A 25,729-nucleotide genomic window follows, 5' to 3' on the forward strand; every position below is an offset into this window, starting at 1 on the left:
GCTGAAGTTGAGTGTTCTGCAGTCGAGTATGGAGCGATTTACTTTGAGTTTGTTTGTCCGTGTCTTATTGTGGTTGAAGCTGAAGTAGTCACTGACAGGTAGGACATTGTAGCAGACAATTTTGTCTGCTAAGCTTAGGTCAGACAGTAAGTGGCATAGCTCTAGGTTGTCTAGCTCCAAAATTTCAAGCCTGGTGGCATAAGGTATTCCATTGCGAGCAGAGGAGAGGATGACTCTTGTCATGAAATATCTCTGGACTCGCTCAGTTGTATTAATGTAACATTATATGATGGAGATATGAAGTTGAAGTCTTCAATGAAACACAGCAGCGGTGGGAAATCTTGGAAAAATATATTTACTTCTTATTTACACTACTACTGTATACTATCTATACTATACATACATCACACTAGTATCTTACTAGTATCTCACTACAGCTATCTTAGTTCAATAACTCACAGGAACCAACTTATATAGCTTCTTCGAGCACACTTCTCACAAACAGCAACAGAGTACAGCTAACAGTGAACAGACAGAGAGAACAGAGAGCTCTTGCATAGTTAAATACTATTTACATAATTACTAGATTGCTGCATGTTCAATTGCCTCAGAATGACTCAGCATTCTCAACAGAGGCCTACCTCCTGCGTTAAGATATTATCTCAGAATTTTTAATTCCTGACAGTCCCTTCCAACTCTGTTATTCTATTCTATTCTATATCCAGAGTTGGATTGGAATCCTTGTGTCAACTCAATTTCCCAATCCATGGGACACTGTAGAAACTTTGAACTGAGTTCAGTTACCTTTCTTTTTTTCCCCTTCCCCTTAAACGTTTCTTGAAAATTCAAGAAAACCACACTTAGCATAGCATATATTTCAGTTGTTCAGCCAAATGGCTTTTAAATGAAGAAAAAGCTACTTTAGAGCATTTCTATACATTCAGCAGTTAAAGGAAAGAGTGTTGCCTTCAGACACTTTATGAAATATTGGAAGATATAATTTGTTTAGGGAATTCACCTACTGCAAAGTTGAGGTACCTCAAATCTTATACAATGTGCTCCTTTTCTCACAAGATTATGCAAGTTCATTAACTAGTTTTATATTATGCTTAAAACACTTTCAACATTCTGATTCCCTGTAGGATATATAAGGTACCCTGAGGCATTCCTCTATAAAGCATCCCAAATAGGGTTCTTTTAAGACAGAAAGTCACTTTGCTAGCTAATCCTCATAAAATAAAATAACTCCTAGAGAAAGAAAAGTTTTTACTAGAGTCACATTACATATAATATTCTGCTATCTTCAATTATGGAGAACAACTGTAGCACCTGACTATACTAAAGAATGCATATTCATTGTTGGGGAGGAAAAGAAACAACTGATGTTGCTTTATTTGATTTTTGTAGGTAGGAGTGTGTAAGTGTCTTGACATATTTGGGTTTCTTCCCGTGTAAGTTTCAGAGATTCTTGGTGATGTTTAGATGAAGCCCCAATCTTCAGTTTGGTACTTTCGGCTTTGTGCTCAGGCGAACAAAGGGTTCACACAAAGCCAAAAGCACCAGCCTGCAGATGACGAGTAGGACCTCGTCAATATTTCACCAGGAATCTCTGAAAGTTGCACGGGAAGAAACCCAAATAGGCCAAGACCTTCATACCTGTACCCGTGAAAACCTACGAAAACATATATATCCAACAGAATAGAGTAGAGTAGAGTAGAGTAGAGTAGAGTAGAGTAGAATAGAATAGAATAGAATATTGGCCAAGAGTGATTGGACACACAAGGACTTTGTCATTGGTGCATATGCTCTCATTGTACATAACAGAAAAGATACATTTGTCAATAATCATGAGGTACGACACTTAATGATTGTCATGGGGTACAAATAAGCACTGACAATATAAATAAATCATAATGAATATAAACAACAACATTACAGAAGCAAAAGGTTAGGTCATATTCCCTTTCCTGTAAGCTCATGAATAAAAGGTTTCCAATTACGTTTTGACTTGGTACACCCAAATTAATTAATTATAGTGTTTCTGCAAAGTCCCAATGTGTGTGTGTCACTGTTTTAATTTAATTTATTTAATTTATTTGTAGTTTTTATGTCATGTATCTCTTTGTTATGGACAATCTTTGGTCTATGATTATAATTTATTTACCGGTACTTAGGAGGAGCCCGGGTTGTGCAATGGTTAGAATGCAACTAACTGAACCCACAGCCTAGAGATCGATCCTAACCAGCTGAGGGTTGACTCAGCCTTCCATTCTTCTGAGGATGGTAAAATGACGACCCAGATTGTTGGGGGCAATATGTTGACATTGCAAACTGCCCAGAGAATGGTATAAAGCACTGGAGAGTGGTATATAAGTCAAAATGTTATTTCTATTGCTATTTATTTATTTGAAAACATTTATTAAAACATTCAGATTGTGCAGTGGAACTGTATCTGGTCAATTCCTAAGATTCCCAAGGGGTCAGTAAGGGGTGTGCATAAGTGCACCAAAGTGCCTTCCATCCCCTGTAAAATGGGCTACAAGAATGGTGGAAGGTCTTAAGCATAAAACATATCAGGAAAGACTTAATGAACTCAATCTGTACAGGCTGGAGGACAGAAGGAAAAGGGGGGACATGATCGAAACATTTAAATATGTTAAAGGGTTAAATAAGGTCCAGGAGGGAAGTGTTTTCAATAGGAAAGTGAACATAAGAACAAGGGGACACAATCTGAAGTTAGTTGGGGGAAAGATCAAAAGCAACATGAGAAAATATTATTTTACTGAAAGGGTAGTAGATCCATGAAATTTCCAGCAGACATGGTTGGTAAATCCACAGTAACTGAATTTAAACATGCCTGGGATAAACATATATCCATTGTAAAGTACAGGAAATAGTATAAGGGCAGACTAGATGAAGCCCCAATCTTCAGTTTGGTGCTTTCGGCTTTGTGCTCAGGCGAACAAAGGGCGAACAAAGGGTTCACACATTATCTAGGTCCCCGGCAGTCGGGTTTCAGGCCCGGTTACAGCACGGAAACTGCTTTGGTCGCGTTGATGGATGATCTCTGGCGGGCCCGGGACAGGGGTTTGTCCTCTGTCCTGGTGCTCCTTGACCTCTCAGCGGCTTTCGATACCATCGACCATGGTATCCTTCTGCACCGGCTGGAGGGGTTGGGAGTGGGAGGCACTGTTCTTCAGTGGTTCTCCTCCTACCTCTCTGGCCGGTCGCAGTCGGTGTTAGTGGGGGGACAGAGGTCGGCTCCTAGGTCTCTCCCTTGTGGGGTGCCTCAGGGGTCGGTCCTCTCCCCCCTGCTATTTAACATCTACATGAAACCGCTGGGCGAGATCATCCAAGGACATGGGGTGAGGTATCATCAATATGCGGATGATACCCAGCTTTACATCTCCACCCCATGCCCAGTCAGCGAAGCGGTGGAAGTGATGTGCCGGTGCCTGGAGGCTGTTGGGGCCTGGATGGGTGTCAACAGACTCAAGCTCAACCCGGATAAGACGGAGTGGCTGTGGGTTCTGCCTCCCAAGGACAACTCCATCTGTCCGTCCATTACCCTGGGGGGGGAATTATTGACTCCCTCAGAGAGGGTCCGCAACTTGGGCGTCCTCCTCGATCCACAGCTCACATTAGAACAACATCTCTCAGCTGTGGCGAGGGGGGCGTTTGCCCAGGTTCGCCTGGTGCACCAGTTGCGGCCCTACCTGGACCAGGACTCATTGCTCACAGTCACTCATGCCCTCATCACCTCGAGGTTCGACTACTGTAATGCTCTCTACATGGGGCTACCTTTGAAAAGTGTTCGGAAACTTCAGATCGTGCAGAATGCAGCTGCGAGAGCAGTCATGGGTTTACCCAGGTATGCCCATGTTTTACCATCACTCCGCAGCCTGCATTGGCTGCCGATCAGTTTCCGGTCACAATTCAAAGTGTTGGTTATGACCTTTAAAGCCCTTCATGGCACTGGACCAGAATATCTCCGAGACCGCCTTCTGCCGCACGAATCCCAGCGACCGATTAGGTCCCACAGAGTGGGCCTCCTCCGGGTCCCGTCAACTAAACAATGCCGGTTGGCGGGCCCCAGGGGGAGAGCCTTCTCTGTGGCGGCACCGACTCTCTGGAACCAACTCCCCCCCGGAGATCAGGACTGCCCCTACTCTTCCTGCCTTCCGTAAACTCCTCAAAACCCACCTTTGCCGTCAGGCATGGGGAAACTAAACATCTTCCCCTGGGCACGTTGAATTTATATATGGTATGCTTGTGTGTGTGTGTATGTTAGTATAGGGGTTTTTCTTAAATTTATAATATTTTAATTAATTGGATTAATGTATTGGATTGTCTTTTCACTTGTTGTGAGCCGCCCCGAGTTTTCGGAGAGGGGCGGCATACAAATCCAAATAATAAATAAATAAATAAATAAGATGGACCATGAGGTCTTTTTCTGCCGTCAGTCTTCTATGTTTCTATGCTTATCTTTTACTAGTATCATAAATATATGTGACAAAACAAACAAACCAATAAATGGACATTTTGAAAATACATGGAATGGGAAGAAATCCCTTCACAGTTTTTTTAGTGCACTAAATACCGTGATTGAAGAAAAGTAAGACTGAATCATGCAGTAGTAGCTTAAAGCTGATTTATTGTCCAATTCCCGTTCAGTTTGTTTTAGCTGTTGTGGGTAACGCTAGCCAGAAAAGGGAAGAGAGAATGAGAAAAATTGGATAAGATGTAGACATAGTAAGAAAAATATCCAAACAGTTTCCAGCCAACAGCTGGAGATATCATTCTTTAGCAGATTGTCACTTCAGAGTTTTCTAGCCAGGACACAATAACTTTATCTCTTTTCAAGACCAGCATATTGCAATGAAGATACATAAAGGTGTTACAAAGCAAGTTCCAATGATATCTTTATTAACATTGGGCCAACACCTTTTCTTGCATTTCTTTTTTTTTTTCCAACACTTCATTATGAATATAATGAAATTTGTTTTGGACCAGAATATCTCCGAGACCGCCTTCTGCCGCACGAATCCCAATGACCGATTAGGTCCCACAGAGTGGGCCTTCTCCAGGTCCCGTCAACTAAACAATGTCGGTTGGCGGGCCCCAGGGCAAGAGCCTTCTCTGTGGCGGCTCCAACTCTCTGGAACCAGCTCCCCCCAGAGATTAGAACTGCCCCTACCCTCCTCGCCTTTCGCAAACTCCTTAAAACCCACCTTTGTCGTCAGGCATGGGGGAACTGAGATATCTCCCCCGGGCCTATACAATTTATGTATGGTATGCTTGTGTGTATGTCTGTTTAATAATGGGGTCTTTTAATATTTTATATTGTAAATTATTAGATTTGTTATAAACTGTTTTTATTGTGTTGTGAGCCGCCCCGAATCTGCGGAAAGGGGCAGCATACAAATAGATAGATAGATAGATAGATAGATAGATAGATAGATAGATAGATAGATAGATAGATAAATTCTTGGACTCACCAAAATATAGATAAGATTCGTCCCTTAAAACTAATAAGTGTGCTTGAGCTCTAACTCCTATTTCCCCCCCAATAATTCAGTCTAGGTCAGTGATGGTGAACCTTTTTTCCCTTGGGAGCCGAACAAGCATGGGTGCATGGAATCACAGAAACACGAGTACCCACAGACATAATTTAATGCCTGGGCAGGGCAAAAAGAGCTCCCCCAGTCCCCCGGGGGCCCTCTGGAGGCCAGAAACAGCCTGCTTCCCAACTTCTGGTGGGCCCAGTAGGCTTGTGTTTCAGCCTCCCCTAGCTCCAAAGGATTCCTTGTAGCCTGGGAAAGGTAAAAACACCCTCCCCTACCCCCGGAGGCTCTCTGGAAGCCAAAAACGCCCTCCCAGAGCCTCTGTGCAAGCCAAAAATCAGCTGACCATTATACACATGCATGTTGGAGCTGAGCTAGGGCAACAACTCCCATGCCAGCAGATATGGCTCTGCGTGCTACCTGTGGCACCCATGCCATAGGTTCGCCATCATTGGTCTAGGTTCTATCATCTCTGATTCAGGCATGTCAAAATTTAGAATTCCCAGATTCTTAAGAATGCCCTCCCCTCCATCCATGCACCCTGTGCTGGGCCCACACACCCACACATACACACAAGCCTCACTGAAGCCTTCAGACCTCTGGTAGGCCCATTGAGCTGTTTTTTGCCCTCCTCGGGCTTCAGGAGAGCCTCCAGAGGTTTTCCTGAAGCTTGGGGAGGGCGAAAGCAGTCCCCCCCATGCCTCCAGCAAGCCGAAAATCAGCTGGTCAGTATGCATATGTGAGCAGGAGTTGACATAGGGCAACATCTCATGTGCCCTCAGATATGTCTCCGCGTGCCACCTGTGGCACAGCTGCCATAGGTTCACCATCACTGCACTAAATTATGACTTCCCTGGAGTCTGTTTCCATTGGGCTGTACTAACTCACTGTTGCAATTCATAAAGCATAGTTTATTTCTTACTATGCTGTGTTGAAGTAGACCAGTGTTTCTGGGAGTTGAAGTCCAAATATCTTCAAGTTGCCAAGGTTGGGAAACATGGAAGTAGACAACCAAAGTTTGTTTAGTGAAAATTATGATGAGAAATCATTGCTCAGTGAAGGGACCATAAGTACACTGCTATGCCCACCAACCACACCCACCAAGCCATGGTCACAGAACAGCTAGTAAAAAAAAAAGAATTGTACCACTAGAATGGGATAGGGTTGACAGTAGATAGTCTAAGGTTAAAGTTTTGGGGAGTTGGGGAAGAAACCATAGAGTCAGTGCATTCCAGCCATTGACTACTCTGTTGCTGAAGTCATATTTTCTGAATATTCTGAAACATTGAACATCTTGGTCATTGGTTAGGAATAAATTGGAACAAATAATTATCTACATCTATTTCAGATCAGAATGGTGCTTATTAGCAAAGAGCAAATTTCTAAAAGTTCCCACTCTATAAAATAATTAAATTCTGGGTCTAAATGATCTGGCTGTATCCAGAACTATGAATGCATACTGGTTATCATAACAGTATCAGTTATATAAAACGAAGTAAAAATTTAACAATTAACTTGACTTTGAGGATAGACTCTTGCAACATATTTTCTTTAACTATTCTTTAACCATTTTGAAATATTAATTGATCTATAATCTCACAAGATAAATACGACTTATTGATCTAACTTTACACTTGATCACTTTACAATCTAACATATACACCCACTATCTTATCATATTACAATGTCGCATACCCTGAAAACGTCTGCTATCGTTCAGACTCCCCTCAACCTTTGCTCTATCCCTAATTTCCCTCCACCAGCATCTCTTTTTTCCCTTCTTCTCTTATTTTCCCTTCTCCTCTATTCCTTTTCGTACTTTATAGATTCACCACTTTATTTTATATTACGTACATGCATTTTATATCTTTTGTTATGTAATGTAACTGTGGTTATAATATAGTGATATAGATTATCTTATGTATAGTTTAAAATCGGTTTTATTACTATGTAATAATAGTAATAATAATAATAATAATAATAATAATTTATTAGATTTGTATGCTTTTCTTCCCCCTTCCCCTTTATTCCAATGACCCTTCCCCACCCCTTTTAATGATTTAAATTTAATAAACTTTAAAGAAAACAAAGTTAAAAAAAATACAGAGGAATGTGAGAAGAAGAACAGGAACGCAACATAACTAGTGGAAAGTCAAGGTGAGGTCAATTCATAGCAAATAATCACAGGAGAGGAAAAAAACATTTTATACTTTTTATTATGTATCGGAGGTATCTTTTTGTCAGAGAGGTGTCAGCGTTCAATTTTTCTGGAAGGAAGATAAAGCCCAATATATAAAATTAATGTACGAGTCTGCATTCCACACTGATAGAAACAGCTTTACCACTAGAAAGGCAGGGATATATTTTACCTCATCTCGCCTAACTTTCTTCTTCTTAGATAAGGCACCAAATAGAATTCTGCCTAATACTGATTCTTAAGCAACAGAGAGGATATTTTAAGGCACGCCTGCCTGAAGCTCATAATATTTTACAAAAGTTATTGAAAACAAAAATGCACAATCCATCTTGCAAGGTCCAAATGTATTATTTGCCCTGTACACATAGAAGGCTGCGAATATGTTGAATAATACGCAGTGTAATAAATGGACACTTTGGAATCACCAGCTACACTGACCTTCATTTTAGAGGGACATTTCATACATATTCTACAGATGAAAACTGGGAGAAAGAGAAGGAAGTTCGAGGTAGCTGTGGCTCTGTTCAAGAGTCATGACTTAGTGACCATGGTGGCATCCTGAATAGCACATTGCCAGTGGCACATTGCCACGGAAAATGGCAGCATAGGTGTCATGCTCTGAGCCACTCCAGTTTGTTTCTGTCACAATGACATTGATACTCTTGGGAGCCATCTTAGCTCTCTCCCTCTCTCCTTGCCAATTTCTTTGTTTGTAACAGCCTTAGCTATCCAAGTGGACTAGATCTATCTATATGGCATCATTTTTTTTCTTTATTTTTAATTTGATGGTACACGTAGCTTTTCTTTTATGTGTGAAGCTGTCCCAAAAGTGCTTTTTTAAAAGGCAACTGGATTGTGGTTGTTTTTTTTTCCCTTGAGGAAAAAGAAATCATTTTGCTTCTAATCTGAGAAGCTTCATTGGTTTTGAAAGGATGGTGGGGCCATTGGAAGGATTAGTTCAGAACAAATCCTTCCCTCAGCCACCATCTTCCCAGAATCAATGAAGCTCCTTGGATGAGAAGCAAAACTACTACTATTATTTCTTCTTCTTCCTTCTTCTTCCTTCTTCTTCCTTCTTCTTCTTCTTCTTCTTCTTCTTCTTCTTCTTCTTCTTCTTCTTCTTCTTCCTCTTCCTCCTGCTCCTTCTTCTTGTTCTTCTTGTTCTTCTTGTTCTTCTTGTTCTTCTTGTTCTTCTTGTTCTTCTTGTTCTTCTTGTTCTTCTTGTTCTTCTTGTTCTTCTTGTTCTTCTTGTTCTTCTTGTTCTTCTTGTTCTTCTTGTTCTTCTTGTTCTTCTTGTTCTTCTTGTTCTTGTTCTTGTTCTTGTTCTTCTTGTTCTTCTTGTTCTTCTTCTTGTTCTTCTTCTTGTTCTTCTTCTCCTTCTCCTCCTCCTCCTCCTTCTCCTTCCTCCTCCTCCTCAAGGGACAAAATATGACCTGGATGAATGAGAATTTCCACAGATATCTGTGAAGTTGGGAGGAAGTTAGATTTGTACAATAGCTGATGAGCTTCATTGTTTTGCCAATCTTCTCAACTTCCAGGTGATCATAAATTTCATTACTATTTACTGTTATTAAACATTCTTCCTATCTTTTAGATACAATGCTAAATTACAATTCTGGCTGCATTTCTCATATGCAGAGGGAAAATATCAATGGAAAATAACAAGTTTTGGGATGAGCTGGATTAGAAACTTCATAAATGTTATACTTCCCAAGAGTAAATCCTGAACCATCAAAAATTGAATGTGGATCCTAATCCTAATTATTGATACTAGGGTCCTTGTTCAAATAAATAAATAAATTAAAATAAAATATATTCATAGGATATATTGGGGATCCCCCCCCCCATAAATTTGGAGAAAGGTAGAGAAAGGAGGCATTGGACCTGAGAAATCTTATTCTTATTTAATTTGTCTGCTTTTCATCCAATCTATGAAACATATAATACCAAGTGTGGTACTGGCCTGATTAATTGCTCTTTCAAAATACCTATTGAATTTCAGGCATATTTCCTAAACTACCTTGCTAGAGGAGATATGTTCTATCATTATAGCTGCTTATTGATAAGCAATATGTGGAACAGATTTAAATAACATTCAAACTTAACTGTCCACACAATCCATATGTTTTTTACATAAATAACTGAATGCAGGTGTAATAAAGCAAAGCTAGACAGAATGTATCATCTAACTATGGCAGGTAAGCAGATTGCATTAAGAACATTCAATTAGGACTAAAAGAAAAGCAGTAATTGCAATTGAATTTGCTGTACGGCTCCCCATATTAACTCATTCTTCTGCTTGAATATATTTTCAGAGGCAGGTCCCACAAATCTATATGTCGGTTAAGCTAGTAAGGAAGAAAAACAAAATCAATCCTAGCTTTGATGGACCAATGAGTCACTAGGGGGAAAGTAAATACAATTTGCAAAAAAAGAGCTCAGAAAGCTTGAAAACAGAGCAGATCTCCTCTAGCCAATAGAGTAGCTTATCTTCCATAATAGACCTAGGGCCACAGACCCCCCCTAAGTGTGTGTGTGTGAGTGTGTGTGTTTGTGTCATATTTTTTGCTAATAATGAAAACGAAGGGAGACTAGTACAGATCTACTTCAAGCTATTTTGCTCTCATCAGCTAGCCATACCCTTACCGGGATTTGAACCTGGATGGCCTGCCTATAAGGCAGTAGCTTTAACCTCTAAGCCGCAGGTTCTCCTCCTGTATCAGCTTGTACCAGGGAAGAGCTATATATAAGATTTTTTTCTGTCGAATTACCCAAATATGGGAGGAAACATACTGCTTCCTTTTTTTGCCTCTCAGCCCCTCCAGGGGCCATCCAGGCAGTTAATTTTATAGCCAACAAACTATTTTCTAAGTGTATGTAACATATATGTTGAGGGGCAGCAGGTAGACTGCAATACTGAGTAAAATGAGGACCCGGATTGTGGGGCAATAGGCTGGCTCTGTTAAAAAGTGCTATTGCTAACATGTTGTAAGCCATCTAAGGAGAAGGGTGGCATAAAAATTGAATTAACAAAACAAAACAAAACAAAACAAAACAAAACAAAACAAAACAAAACAAAACAAAACAAAACAAAACAAAACAAAACAAAACAAAACAAAACAAAACAAAACAAAACAAAACAAAACAAAACAAAACAAAACAAAACAAAACAAAACAAAACAAAACAAAACAAAACAAAACAAAACAAAACAAAACAAAACAAAACAGGGTCCCTGCTGATGGAGGGAGCCTATATCAGGCAGTTCAGGAACAAGATAGAAAGGACTTTAATCCAAATCACCTTGACATGGGAATCTAAATTCCCATTTCTTGAACGGGGTGATGGAATAGGCCAACTTTGTTGCTTGTATCCTTGCCATTTATATTGACGGGTTCCTAATATGATTTGATTGCTTATTTGTACACGGACTATCATTAAGCGATATGATTCTTGATGAACTCATCTTTTCTTTTATGTACACTGAGAGCATATGCACCAAGACAAATTCCTTGTGTGTCCAACCACACTTGGCCAATAAAATTATATTCTATTCAAAATATTTTTAAACATAAAGCAGCTCATCAAACAAACTATTTGGGAGGAGAGCAATATCAAGGACAAATGAAACCCCTTAAAAGAAATGTTGGTGTTTCCTGCTGCCCAAATTCTGCTGGATGATATCAGTTGTTCCCTCTCTTCCAGAATACAGACTCAGCTTCAGCTGCAACTAAAGAACAAGGACTTTGGATTAGTATTTTTAAAATTGTCTCTCTGTATCTGTATCCATCCCAAACTCTTAAAACAAAAGGACAGGTTCATGAGGCTGCTTATCTGTCTGTTCTAAAGGAGGATGTGATACAGTTGGCACAGGAAAATCAAGGTAGGAAGATTAGGGAAAAGGGCAGAGAAGGTTAACAGGGAAGCAATAAGGGACAAATCAGAATCGCAAGGAGGTTATATAGTTATATAGATCAAATAAATAAGCAAACAAACAGCTTGTAGGCCATGATGACCCAAAGGGGCAATACAGTAAACCCAACTTCAATTTTATTCCTGTCTGGACGGCTTACAAATTACCACAACAAACAGATATTTAAAGAATTACAAGGAACTGCTGAAACAAGGATTATGGCAATAGGCTGACATTATGAGTAAATGAATTACTTGAGACCTGAGAGGAAACCTAAGGGAGAACAGTAGGTTGAGTGAATCAATATGAGGTCTTGATGATGAAGAACAAAATTTCTTAGGTCAAGTTATTTTCAAATGCTTTATCCCAGGTGTGTCTAACCGGCAGCCTCTAGAGGCCGTATGAGGCCCTGGGCCGCTAGTAATGTGGCCTCTCAAGGTAATAAAAATATTTTAAATTACAAAAAAGTTTTTTGTTAATTTATATACATTAACTTTATTATATCGTTTGTATGTGGGCCAAGTCAATTCCTCTTCACTCAGTGAAGCTCAGGCAAGCCAAAAGGTTGGACAACAATATTTTAAATACTTCCAATTTTTGCGCTCCAGGTCAAGGGAATGATTTCATTCCATTTTTCTTTCTCCCAAACTCTCTCATTTCCTCACTTCTTCTCAAAAAGGTCAGCAACCAGTTGTCAGAATCAAGATTTCAGGCTTGAGAGGGATTATGGGACCTCACCTTCAATCAGGCTGGTTGCTACTGCTGGGAATTGCAGGTAAATAGCATCTGAAATGACATTGTCTATTCTTCACGTATTTCTTCCCTGTTAACTTTTGCCTTCATTTTTCTTCATCTTCCTCGGTTGTTGTTTCTCTTGTGCCAAATATAAATAAACAAGAAAAAACTATAAGGCAAGATAAGTGATAGATAGATAGATAGATAGATAGATAGATAGATAGATAGATTAGATTAGATTAGATTAGAATAGAATAGAATAGAATAGAATAGAATAGAATAGAATAGAATAGAATGATGGATGGATGGATGGTTTGGTGGGTGGATGGTTTGGTGGGTGGATAGTTTGGTGGGTGGATGGTTGGGTGGGTGGGTGGGTGTTGTGGTTAGCTCTGGCCCAGCTCCTGTTCCAAGGACTGTGGAGGTGGAGGTGGGGGAAACATCCAAATGTCACAGGCGTGTTTTGCTGCCGACAGAGTCGGACAGTGAATTATCCTCTGAAGAAGGAAGTGTCGGTGCGATGGATGAGAGGGGCTTGGCAGACAACCCAGGAAGAAACCAATCCTCCTTATCTTCGTTAGATTTGGATGAGGAAATAATGATAGACCCACGCATGCGTAGAACTGTGCATAGGAGAGAACAGCTTCAAAAGTATTACAGAAGATAATTGAGTCCACCTGTGTTTGGGTGGGGTTCAAGTAATTAGGGCTGCTGTTAAATTGGCAGCGTGCAGGCCTCGCAGTGTGGAAGATTATCTGATCGTACTGGTTTGGACCGTGACTTGCTGTTTCAGGATTGTGCTCAGAACTCTGTTTGGATTTCAGGACTTTGGGATATAAATCATTGTGAGATTTACAACGTCTGAAAAGCAGTAGCTGTGACGAATTTCACAGTTACTGGATTTCTTTCTTGCCTTTGGTATTTTATTGTATTCAAGTGTGCTTTGTTTGTACAAGAAATCCCTTTGAACGTAAAAAGGAAGTTTGCTGCTCTTTTGTTTGGATAAAGAAACTTTAATTGCATTATCTCGTGTGTGTGTGTGTCTGCTTTGGCTATATTTCCCTTTAATTGAAGGCTTGTGTCATAAGCTGGCTGAACAGGTGGTTGGGTGGGTGGAATGGACGGACAGACAGACAGAAGACAGACAGACAGAAAAGTTGACAAAAATGTGTGTGAGAGAGACAGAGAAGAGACAGAGAGCACAGACAGAGAATTTAGCGTAGAACATTATAGGATTCATGTGCAATACCAGCAATGTTCTTGTAAGCAAGTAAACAGGACTTTTGGACAACTGCAAACATGCAAAGAGTTATAAACTGGGAGCTAAAGATTCCCTTCTTGGTGTTCTGCCGGGCTCTTCTGATAGAAGCCTCCCGAAAATTCAAGGGTACAAATTTCAGACACACACACATTTTGAAATTCAAAACAATGTTCTTTATCATAAAATTCAAAATAAACAAAGCACTCTTTTTGTATTGCAAAGAGCACTCTTCCCAAAACAACCGGGTAGTCTGTACAATTTCCCTTTAGAAAGTCATTAAGTACTTAGCTAGCAGCTGTGAAGAAACTTCACACCCCTTCTGCTTCCAATGAAGTGAGAGACACACACACGTTGCTCTGCTTTGGTTTCAAAGGCGTGAAAAAGCAACAAAGTCCAGCAACACAAGATTCCTGACGAACTCCGATCAGATATTCTTCCACAACGGCCAAACCCACATGCTGCTATTTATAGCAGCAGCCCTAATTACTGGAGCCCCACCAAACACAGGTAGCCTCCCTTATCTCCTGTAATATGTTCTTATTTGGTCTCTTCTACGCATAATTCTGCGCTTGCGTGTGTCCAAAATGTCATCATCTGAATCAACGGAAGATAAGGAGGAGTGACTGCTTGGGCTGTGTGCCAAGCCCTCCTCTGCCGAGTCACTCCCACCTTCTTCTTCGTCCGAGGAAACTAAACTCTGAACTGACTCTGTCGGCAATAACACAGGTCTGTGACATGTTGAATTTTCCCCTGCATCCACCTCCCCATTCCCTGGGGCAGGAGCTGGGCCAGAGCCAACCACAACACTTGGTAGTTTTTCCATTGATAACAAGATATGAAAAATTTAAGGACCCTTTAACTTTCTCACAGGAGTTTGTTTGTTTGTTTGCTTGCTTGCTTGCTTGATTATTTATTTATTTGTTTGTTTGTTTGTTTATTTGTTTATTATTTATTTATTTATTTATTTATTTATTTATTGTTTGTTTGTTCGTTCGTTCGTTCATTCATTCATTCATTCATTTATTTATTTATTAGATTTGTATGCCGCCCCTCTCCGTAGACTTGGGGCAGCTCACAACAATAACAAAGACAATGTAAGAACAAATCTAATAATTAAAAAAACACTAAAAAACCCATTATTAAAAGCAAGCATACAGACAAACATACCATGTATAAACTATATAGGCCTGGGGGAGATGTCTCAGTTCCCCCATGCCTGACGGCAGAGATGGGTCTTAAGAACTTTACAAAAGGCAAGGAGGGTGGGGGCAGTTCTGATCTCCGGGGGGAGCTGGTTCCAGAGGGTCGGGATCGCCACAGAGAAGCATTCTTTTGTATTCTTGGAATACAAACCAAGAAACAAGTGCATAGTAAATACGCAGGTTCTTGCTAAAGCATCCATGCCCACAGCCCTTCTCATTGGGAATAAACTCAAAATATTTCATGAAAACATCTCTAAAATTTATATATAGCCTTTGAATATTTTGATATTAAAGTATTCATAAACAAAAACCAGAGGAAAAATAAATTTCTCCTTATAGTATTATAATGAGAGAGTGAAACATGAAAGTTTGGGGGCATTCACTGCATAAATTAGAAGCATGGAACCCAAACATCTCAGGCTGTTAACTTAAATAACTACAATTAAAATATTTGTAACCTGCCTTTCAGCTAAGGATGACTGCCTGTTAAATTATGCATTATTTTAATACTTAAATGCTGTTTTTCCGGGTAATCTTACTGGGCTGACTATAGAGTTTAACTTGCTTTTGTATAATGCTGTGTTCATTTATTGATTACCAGTTCAGTAGAGCAACTTATGCAAGAGGAAGAATATTTAAATAAAATATTTATGTAACAACAATTGTTCTCCCTTTGTTCAATCCCCTCAATATTCAGGCTTTCTGTGCCTTTATCTCCAGGGACTTTGTCCTACTGCTCAGCCTAAGTCTTAATTCCTTGTGGGTCCAATCACATTTGGCCAATAAAATTGTATTCCGCTCTATTCTATTCTAATCGTAGGCCCACATATAACTTTTATGTCCTCCCCAGCTGAAAGGTAAACACTCTGACTACTTATTATTTTTTAATTTTTAAAAAGATGCAAATGTGGTAATGAGTAAAATATTTTAAATATTTTCTACACATGTGTTTAAAATACTTTTAAATATTTAAAAAGTATTATAAGCTCTTGCGGAAAGTGAAGGAAAAGTATCCTGGGTTCTTTTATCTACATTTTAATATTGTATCATATAGCTAATAAAATATTATATATATATATATATAATAAAAGAAACTATTCATAATACCTTACCCACTTCATAAAATAAAGTTTTATATGTTTAAAGTCGAAACAATGAGTAAATTTTGTGTTATATCTTTATATAGTGCTACCACCATTTCTCATCTTCGTTATCTGGCTTCCAAGATGTAGATCAAATTCTCATGTTTCAATTGTTCCCAAAATGAACCAATTACTAATACATAAATATCTCTTACTTTTCTATCCAATCATAAAACTTCCCCCAAATTTTATAATAACCCAGCTCTTGTTTATCTTTAAGTTTCAAAGTCAGTCTACTCATCTCTGCACAATCCATAATTCAAAAAATAAAAAAGTTTGAAAAAAAGATGGTGGTACCCACAACCGAACTGGTTTTGTGACATCATCAGCAGATCACTACCAATGTGGTCAAACTGGTCTGAACTGGGAGGAGCCCATCTCTGTTGTGGTGCTTCTTCTTGTGAAAATGGATAGCAAACTCTTGAGCTCTATTTTTGCTGGCAGAGGGTTTCAGAAAGCTGTCACAGACAAAAACTAATCTCAGGATCCTGTTTTCACTGATAGAGCGTTCAGGCCACCACAGGAGCCCTGACACAAGCAATTTCAAGCTGATCACACCCATCCTGGCCACGCCCAGCTTGGCCTCCCAATTTGAAACACAAACCTAATACAACACAAAATGAAATCGAGTTTGACACCCCTGGTCTATGGTTTTCTGCCTCGGAAGCTGGTTGGACTAGAAGACCTTTCAACTCTGTTATTTTGTAATAATCGGGTTCTAGTTCTGTTGTATTAAAAAGAAATCCTAGTTCAACAAATACTTTAGACCCCTTAAGTATAACCACACACTGTTAATTACATGCACAAAGATATTATAAACAACAGCAAGATCTTCATAATTACTGCAAGGCAATATATAGCCAAATCTAATATTACATTTGCTTAAAAAATGGCACCTGGAATAGGGAAAAATAGAAAAAACCAGAGAGCAAGGAAAAACCAAAGGTGATAGCAAAATATTATAATAAGACTGTATGGGGCTTTCGCCTTGCTTTTCAGATAGCGAAAAAAAAAATGGATAATAATATTAGGGGAATAGAATCCCACTTAGGGTGACAAATGAGAGGGGCTGGAATTTTCCACAAGCAATAGTCCGTGGGAAAATTGGGAATGTCAGACAAAATAATTAAACTGCCTCATTAATTAAGACTGCTGTATGGAAAACAGTATATTTGTGACCATTATTTCACACTATACAATCAGCAATAAGCACTAATAGAAAAACAAGAGAAAACAATTTGCAGACAATAGGTGGGCTTTACACATTCAATTTGTGTGACTGTGGCTCATTGAATTGATTGGTTTCCACATTTAGGTTCAGAGGATATATAAAGTTAGAAACAATGGAACCTCATTACAGGTAAATGCTATGTTTGGCCAGGCTACAGGATAATATTTACAGTATCATAAAATTGGAAGAGCCATTATGCTCTGGAGTCCAATCTACTGTTCAGTGTAGGAATCCAAATTAAGAATATCCAGGATGACTTCTGTGGAGATTCTAAGTGATCCAGATCACCATTGTCTCAACGATGCTTTTTCAAAAGCCAATTGGACTTGTTGGGGGTTTTTTTTCTTGAAGAAGATGTTAAACTTTTCATCCAAGAAGCTTCATCAGTTCTTACCAGACTTTGCCAGAACCATAAAAGGATCTTGGATAAGAAGCAAAATGTCTTCTTGTTCCTCAATAAACCCAAAAACATAAACAGTCCAATTGTGTTCCAGAATGAAGTTTTTCAGACCCTGGGGTGTTGGGTTTTTTTAGGTATAATTTCTTTTATTGTTTTTCACATCTTACAGAGATTCCAATTTACATACATCAAATTAAAATAAAATACAATATAATATCAGATGCCAAATTCTTAGTCAAATTAATCAAAATTTTCTAATTATTTATCCAATTTATTCTGGTATATATCAGACCCACATCAGTGAATGGGTAATTGTTCCACTGTTAAATTGTTTTATACTGTCAGGAAGTTTTTCTTAATAGTAAATCAGATACTATTGCTCGTTTAAGTATATTTATCTGTATTCCACCCTTTGTACAGAAAGAACAGGTCTTGATGTACTTCTGTGTCACATCCTTTCAGATATCTGGAAAGGATTATTATGATTACTTTGTTTTCTCTTCTCAAGGTTAAACATTCTAAATCCCATTAATTTTCTTCATTGGACTTTATTTTTAAGTTCCTCGTCATTCTTGTCACTGCCCTCTTACACTTCTGTTGAGGCAGATAAAATCCTAAATTGTGCGTTATTTTTGTTTTCTAAATAAAGAATTGTCTGTTTATCTCTATTTACTTTCATAGGTTATTCAGCCCATTTGTCTTATCCATATTGTTTTGAATTGTATTTATTGTTAATTACCCCACCCAGTTTTGGGTCATTGAAAAGTTCCATAAGCTTTTCCTACAACTCAATGATCGATAAAATATTGGAGAGTACAGGAACCAGAATGGAATATAATGATACCATGCACATCAATACTACATTCCAGTTTGTGAAGAACTACTGAAGATACTACATCAATACTACATTCCAGTTTGTGATGAACTACTGAAGATACTACATGTTCAATTTTATTTTCCCTTAACAGGAACTGCATAATTACATGGTCATCCTTCACCAATTCTCATGCTACCTCTATGACCTCTAATAAATATTTAATGTTGATTATCATAAGGGCAGGATAACTGTCTTCTTATGCCTTCCTCCATCCACTGATGCAGAACGTTATCAGCAAGAACGTTATCCTAGAAGGATCATAATTAGTAGAGTTGGGAAGTAAAATATACTGGAGTAATTAAGGCTCACCATAATTATTATTATTATAATCATATCTCTCTAAAAGTTCTGAAATTTGTTTTTGGAGAGTACGGTATCCGCTTCATTTCCTTTGATGAAGCCCCACACCGATAACATTGCTTTAGTTTTATGCTTCATTGGTTTAAACGAGAAGTTATCTACGGTTTCACCAAATCCACTCATTTGGATTTCAGAGAAGACAGAGATACCTTCAACTCATTTCAGGCAGGATCCCACCTTGAGTTCCCAGAGGATTGGTGTGTTCAAGTCCTTCGATTGCTTTTGACACTTGATGACCCAATGGACATCATTTTAACAAGAATTTGTGTCATCTCCTTCTTTGACTTATCCTAGTCATGCTGGTGTCATCAGCGATAATATCAAGTCATCTTGTCTTCTGATGGTGTCTCACATGCTTTCAGCGTCTTCTCCAATGCCTCTTGCCTTTGTATTATGTGTCAAAATGGACATGAAGCTTTAGATTCATTATTCATGTTTTCATGATCATTCTGCTACTTTTTGTCTCACTGGTTTGACACCCTTTTGTTAGTAATGACAACTACTCAATTTCTTTTCAGATTTTTTTTTAGCTGCAATAGAACTTCTAAAACTTTCCGATATAAATTCACTTGTTCCAGTCCATTTCAGTTTGCTGATTCCCGAAATGTCAGTGTTGAATCTTGACATTTTTGCACTGACAATCTCAATTTTACTTTGATTCATGGTTCTGACATTCCATATACACTGCAGCAAAATCTAACGTTCCTTTTGCTTCTGGGGACATCAGAAGCTAATGATTTAAAAAAAAAAAAAAAACTTCAATCCAACCACATTAAAAAAAAACAAAAAACTAAGTATTAATAGTACTTTCCCCCTGCTCCTTTCAAGTACTTCTTCAAGTACTTCTTTGGGTATTTTCCAAGGTAATCTTTCATTATCATATGACATATGACATTTTGACGAACTTTCGAGTTCGGCACTCAGGAAAGTGCCAGGAAGCGTCGCCACCCAGCTGTCACCTTCCGGAACAGCCGGGGTGCTTCCCAGCGCCCTCCCAAACCTGAACCTGAACTTTTGCCAAACTTCCATGTTCAGCGTTCGGGAGACCGCTGAGAAGTGCCCCTGCTGTTTCTGAAGGTGACAGCTGGGTGGCAGCACTTCTCAGAACAGCCCGGGAGCTGTCGGCCGGTCGGGAGGCAGAAAAGGAGGTGGGGAATCCCACGAGGGGATTCCAGGGGCGGAGCTTTGATGACACTGAGATGTCCTTCCTGGAGTCCCCGTTTCAGCCGGCCAGGAAGGACATCTCAGTGACATCAAACCTCTGCCCCTGGAATCTTTTCATGGGATTCCCCACCTCCTTTTTCGTCTCCCAACTGGCCGACAGCTCCCCGGCTGTTTCGGAAGGTGATAGCTGGGAGGCGGTGCTTCCTGGCGCTCTCCCAAACCCGAACCCAAATCCGAACTTTTGCCGAACTTTTGCAAAAATTTAGGTTCGGGCTCGGTATACTGAACCACACAAAGTTTGGTACAAACCCGAACTTTGTAGGTTCGGTTCGCCCAACACTAGTCACTAAGTCTGCTTCACAAGTCTTTGTTACGAGAACTTAACATAAGCCATGCTGGTTACATGACCACAGAAAATGTCTTTGGACAACTCTGGCTCTCTCAGCTGTTGAACCCAATCGAACAGGGAAACCTTTATTAGTCCTAATTACCATGAGGATCAGCTTCTTCAGGATCTCACAATTCCCATCTGTCCCCACCCATCCCAAAGTTTAAATTCTGACTTTCATTCTCCCACTGTTTTGCTGTTACTTGGTTCCCCTGCTGGCCTCTTAGTAGCAATTAGTTGTGCTAACAAAATGGCCTTGTCTGCTCGCAGCCTTCTTATTCCCTGTCAGTTTCAGTCCTCATAATTCACACCTAGCCGTGTAATATGTAAACCTAAGGCATAAAGGAGGGGATCCGGCGAAGCAAAAAAGCACTTTCACACATGAATGGAGAGAGGTCATCTACTTTTGTCCCTCTTAAATCTTCCCTCCCTAAAGGAGGAAAGAGGGGAACCAGAAATATGTGAAGTCCACACTCATACAATGACATCACTCATAACAACTATTTCAGATGCGGGAGAGTTTGAAAGACTCGATTAAAGCCTCCGTCATTTCTGTATTCATTATTTTCTGTAGCCATTATTTTTTTTAATCTCCCTCTGCTCCCTTCCCCTCAAACCCCCAGCATTCCTGGCCTCTTGGCATTTGTATCTACTCAATTTTATCTCTTTCCTCCATAATTGTTGTTTTGCATAATGATTGGTTTAGGCGATGGGAAAACCATGCACGCTAGTTTTTGCTAATGTACCTCCAACCCAACTAAAAACATTACTCTAGCGAGTTTTCAAAGATAGAACTCAAACCACCATATCCATCTTATTGATAATGGCGTGGGTGATAACCAACATGAGGGAATTTAGTTAATAAGACAGTCCAATTGGAGTGCCCATTTCTTTTATCAGTAGCACCAGAAAGAACAGCTTTATAAAGTGATAAGTAAAAGCCATTTATTTTTGTCAGTGCTGAATGGACTCATCCAAAGCACTGAAATGTCTTTTTTTTAAAAAAAAATCTCAATAATTTTCTGCTCTTTTGGGTTTGTCCTTATATTAATTAGCTTGCTCCCTCTCTAGTAGAATGGCTCATTATCAGAATACTTTATCCGTAGATTGATTTCAAGAAATATCAATAGCACCATGTTGAGAATGACAGAATCGTTGCAATAAAAGGGAAACATACAACCGAGTCCAAACTCTGCCATTCTTCAAGTCAGACTTATTTTCTGAGCTGTTCCATTCTCTTCTGCATTAGAACAAGAAATCTTTATTTGCTGACACATTATGGCCTCTGTTTTACGTTTCTGTTCTCACCAATTTTCAGGACTGATCATGTTTGAGCAAAATCCAGTTGAATCTACGCAGCAGAGGTAGAAATCTTTTCAGAAACACTACCCAACCAACATTTCTCGTGACATCTGAATGGGTTTATCCAGGAAATAAAACCTGCTGGAATAACTATTAAATAAAAAATAAAAAAAAATCTGGGAACATTATTTTGAAGCTGATTAGGGCCAGCCTGTGCTTTGGCAGTATATCTTAACTGGCATAGATGAAAGAGATGCACATAAAATAAGTCTGTGTTATTATTTGTTCCAATAGAAAAGAACATATGTAGCTTAGGAGATTTTAGTGCTCCAGAATCCTTATTTGTTTTAACTACAGTGATCCCCCGATTATCGTGAGGGTTCCGTTCCAAGACCCCTCGCGATAATCGATTTTTCGGGATGTAGTGGTGCGGAAGTAAAAACACCATCTGCGCATGCGCGCCCTTTTTCCATGGCCGCACATGCGCAGATGGTGGAGTTTGCATGTGGGCAGCGGGGAAGACCCAGGGAAGGTTCCTTCGGCCGCCCAACAGCTGATCTGCTCTGCAGCGCGGCAGCAGCGAGGAGCCAAAGATGGGGTTTCCCCGTTGCCTGGGAAACCCCATCTTCGGCTCCTCGCTGCTGCCGCGCTGCGGAGCAGATCAGCTGTTGGGCGGCCGAAGGAACCTTCCCTGGGTCTTCCCGCCGCCCAGGCAAAGGGGAAACCCCAAGATCGCTTGCCGCTTGCCCGTTCGCCCGCCCGCCCGCCCGGCTGCTTGCTTGCCGCTCGAGAGCAAGAGGGGGAGAGATAGAGAAAGAGAGAGAAGGAAAGAAAGAAAGAGATGAGAGAGGGAGGAAGAGAGTGTGAGAGAGGAAGAAGCAAGATAGAGAAAGAGAGAGAGAAAGAAAGATGAGAAAGGAAGGGAGTGACGTCATCGGGTGGAAAAATCGCGATATAGCGTTTCGCAAAGATCGAGATCGCGAAACTCGGGGGATCACTGTACTTGTTTTAACCTCACTTAATAGACTAAAGCAAAAAAGATGCAAAAACAAAATATGCTAAGTCAAATTATATTCATGTATTTATTTGTTAGATTTTTATTCCATTTTTCCTCCAAATTTCCAGATTGGGACAATTGTGAAGAAGTAGCATGTTTTAAATCCCATTGCTAAAAGGAAAGAGAAATTAAGCGGGAATTCACAAATTAATTAAGGAATAATTATATATTTATTAATTATTAATGTATTAATAATTATTCTTCATTCAGTTCAGACTCAGTTTGCAAGAACAATTCTTCCAAATGAGTGGAATACACCTTTTTTGCCCAAGTTCTGAATTAAATCCATATTCATATATTCTTGAAACATTGTGGGCAAACCTATTGTGATCATGAGCTCAAATTAATTAGCTTTTTGCATGTTACTTTTAGCATATCTGACATTCACATTGGTACTCATACGGTGAACTGTGTCCTTCAAATACTCTCGTTATGGAATTTCAGATATAGGAGATTAGTAGAGATCCATAGAAAAGTCTCTAGAACAGTGATGGTGAAAATATGGCATGGGTGCCACAGATGGTACGTAGAGCCATATCTGCTGGCATGCAAACCGTTGTCCTAGCTCAGCTCCAAGGTGCATGTTTGTGCTGGCCAGATGATTTTCGGCTCACAAAGAGGCTCTGGGAGGGCGTTTTTGGCTTCCAGAGAGCCTCTGGCTGGGGGGGGAAGGCATTTTTACCCTCCCCTGGCTGCAGGGAAGCCTTTGGAGCCTAGGGAGGGCAAAACATGAGCCTTCTGGTCCACCAGAAGTTGAGAAACAGTCCATTTTTGGCCTCCAGAGGGCCTCCAGGGGGTGAGGGAAGCTGTTTTCTGTTGGATATTTTGATTATTATTTGTATTAGCAGAGTTCAGCTGGCTTAATTTGCAGCGGAGTTAACATGGCAAGAAATAACACGTGGTTCAGAGTCCCATTTGTTAGCAATGAAGGATCACTCCTTCATAAAGATGAAAAATACAATCTTTACTTACCATTATGTTGATTCATGCAATTGATAGATTGCAGGCAGATAAGTTTATATTCCAGTCCATATTAATAACTTCTGGATGGTCCCATGTGTGAGGATGGCTTTGGATTTCATCTCACACATGTGTTCTCAGCCGAGTTAAATGGAGCACACAGGAGTTCAGAAGAAGAAGGTAGAAGAGAAGGGGGGAGCATCTACTCTGCAGGGGTTTATATAGCCTGCAGGGTATCTGCCCCTTTTGGTCATCAAAAGGTGACACACTGGTCAGTTAATTGCGACCTGACCATAGAAATGTGTTTACAAGACAGTGCAAGTATGTAGTAGAGTAGTTAAACCCAACATTTTCATCCTCCCCATGCATTGGATTGTGGGTGTGAGCACTTGTGCATGTGCAATAGCATGCACACATGCTCTTTCGGCACCCAAGGGGGAAAAAGTTCGCCATCACTGCTCTAGAAGGTGTTCCTTCTTACTACTTTTTGGGAGGGAAGAAAGAAAAGGAATACCATGGTCAAGGAGATGTATTGTTGTTGTTACTTGCAAAGTCATGTCCAACCCATTGCAACTCCATAGACAACATTCCCACAGGACTTCCAGTCTTCTACCATCTCGTGGAGTCCACTCTATCCAGCCACCTCATTCTCTGTCGTCCCCTTCTACTTTTGCCTTCAATCTTTCTCAGCATTAGGCTCTTCTCCAGTGAGTCCTTCCTTCTCATTAGTGTTGTGGTTAGCTCTGGCCCTGCTCCTGCCCCAAGGACTGTGGATGTGGGGGAGACATCCACATGCTGCAGGCCTGTTTTGCCCCCGGTGGAATCTGACGATGAAGGCTCCTCTGACCAAGAAGACATGAGTGACAGGGAGGAGGAGAGTGGGGCAGACAGCTCAGAAGGAGATCAATTATCTAGCTCCTCCTTGGATTCAGAACAAGAGTTAATGATACAGCCACGCATGCGGAGAGCAATGCATAGGCAACAACAACTGAGAGATTATTATCAAAGAAAATGAGGCCACCTGTGGTTGGGTGGGGCTGTGGTCATTAGTGAGGCTGCTATAAATAGCAGCCTGTGGGTTTGGCCATTGTGGAGGTTTATCTGATCGTTGTGTTTCATGACTGCTTTACTGACTTTGACTTTTTGTGTGCTGATTTTTCCCCACTTTGAAACTAAACCAGAGCAAAGTGTGTTTCACTTTGTGAAAGAAGAAGGACTGTGAATTGCCTCAGAGCTGCAAGCTAAGTATCACAGAACTGATAAGGGACTTGTACAAATTACCAGTTTGTTTGGAGATGAGGGCTCTTTGCTATACCAAAAGAGGGCTTAGTTTAAGTGAATTTTCATTATAAAGAACATTGTTTTGAAGTTTCAAACGTATGTGTGTCTGAAATTTGTACCTGTGAATTTTTGGAAGGATTCTACCAGAGAGCCCGACAGAACAATTAGGTGGCCAAAGTATTTGAGTTTCATCTTCAGGATCTGTCCTTCTAAAGAACAGTCAGGGTTGATCGCCTCTAGGACTGACCGGTTTGATTGCCTTGCAGTTCAAGGGACTTGGAGGAGTCTTCTCCAGCACCATCGTTCAAAAGGCACCACCACCGCCAAGAAGATGTATACAGGCTTAAACGATGAGCAACTTTACCTTTGACTCATTTAATCTATATTATTTTTCACTGTGAGATTTAAAATATGCTGTATCTTTTTTCACAATTCTCCCCATCCATCCCTATGTAAAAATTCTGTGTGCTTCTTTGAGATCTGCAGCATATTCAAACAGATGGAATCTATACAGATTCTGCCCAATCATACTGCAGCACTGACCTCTTCACTTTCTCCTCTAAGTTAACAATACAATTAAAGGAACAGCAGGACAGCTAAGCTATTGTTTGGCTTGCATGCTTCATTTCCAAAGGAGAAAGCTTCCCTTGGTCTCTGGAGGTTAGATATTAGCCTTTTCCTATTATTTTAGAAAAAT

This window comes from Erythrolamprus reginae, chromosome 6 (genome assembly GCF_031021105.1).
Source record: "Erythrolamprus reginae isolate rEryReg1 chromosome 6, rEryReg1.hap1, whole genome shotgun sequence".
NCBI classification, from domain to species: domain Eukaryota; kingdom Metazoa; phylum Chordata; class Lepidosauria; order Squamata; family Dipsadidae; genus Erythrolamprus; species Erythrolamprus reginae.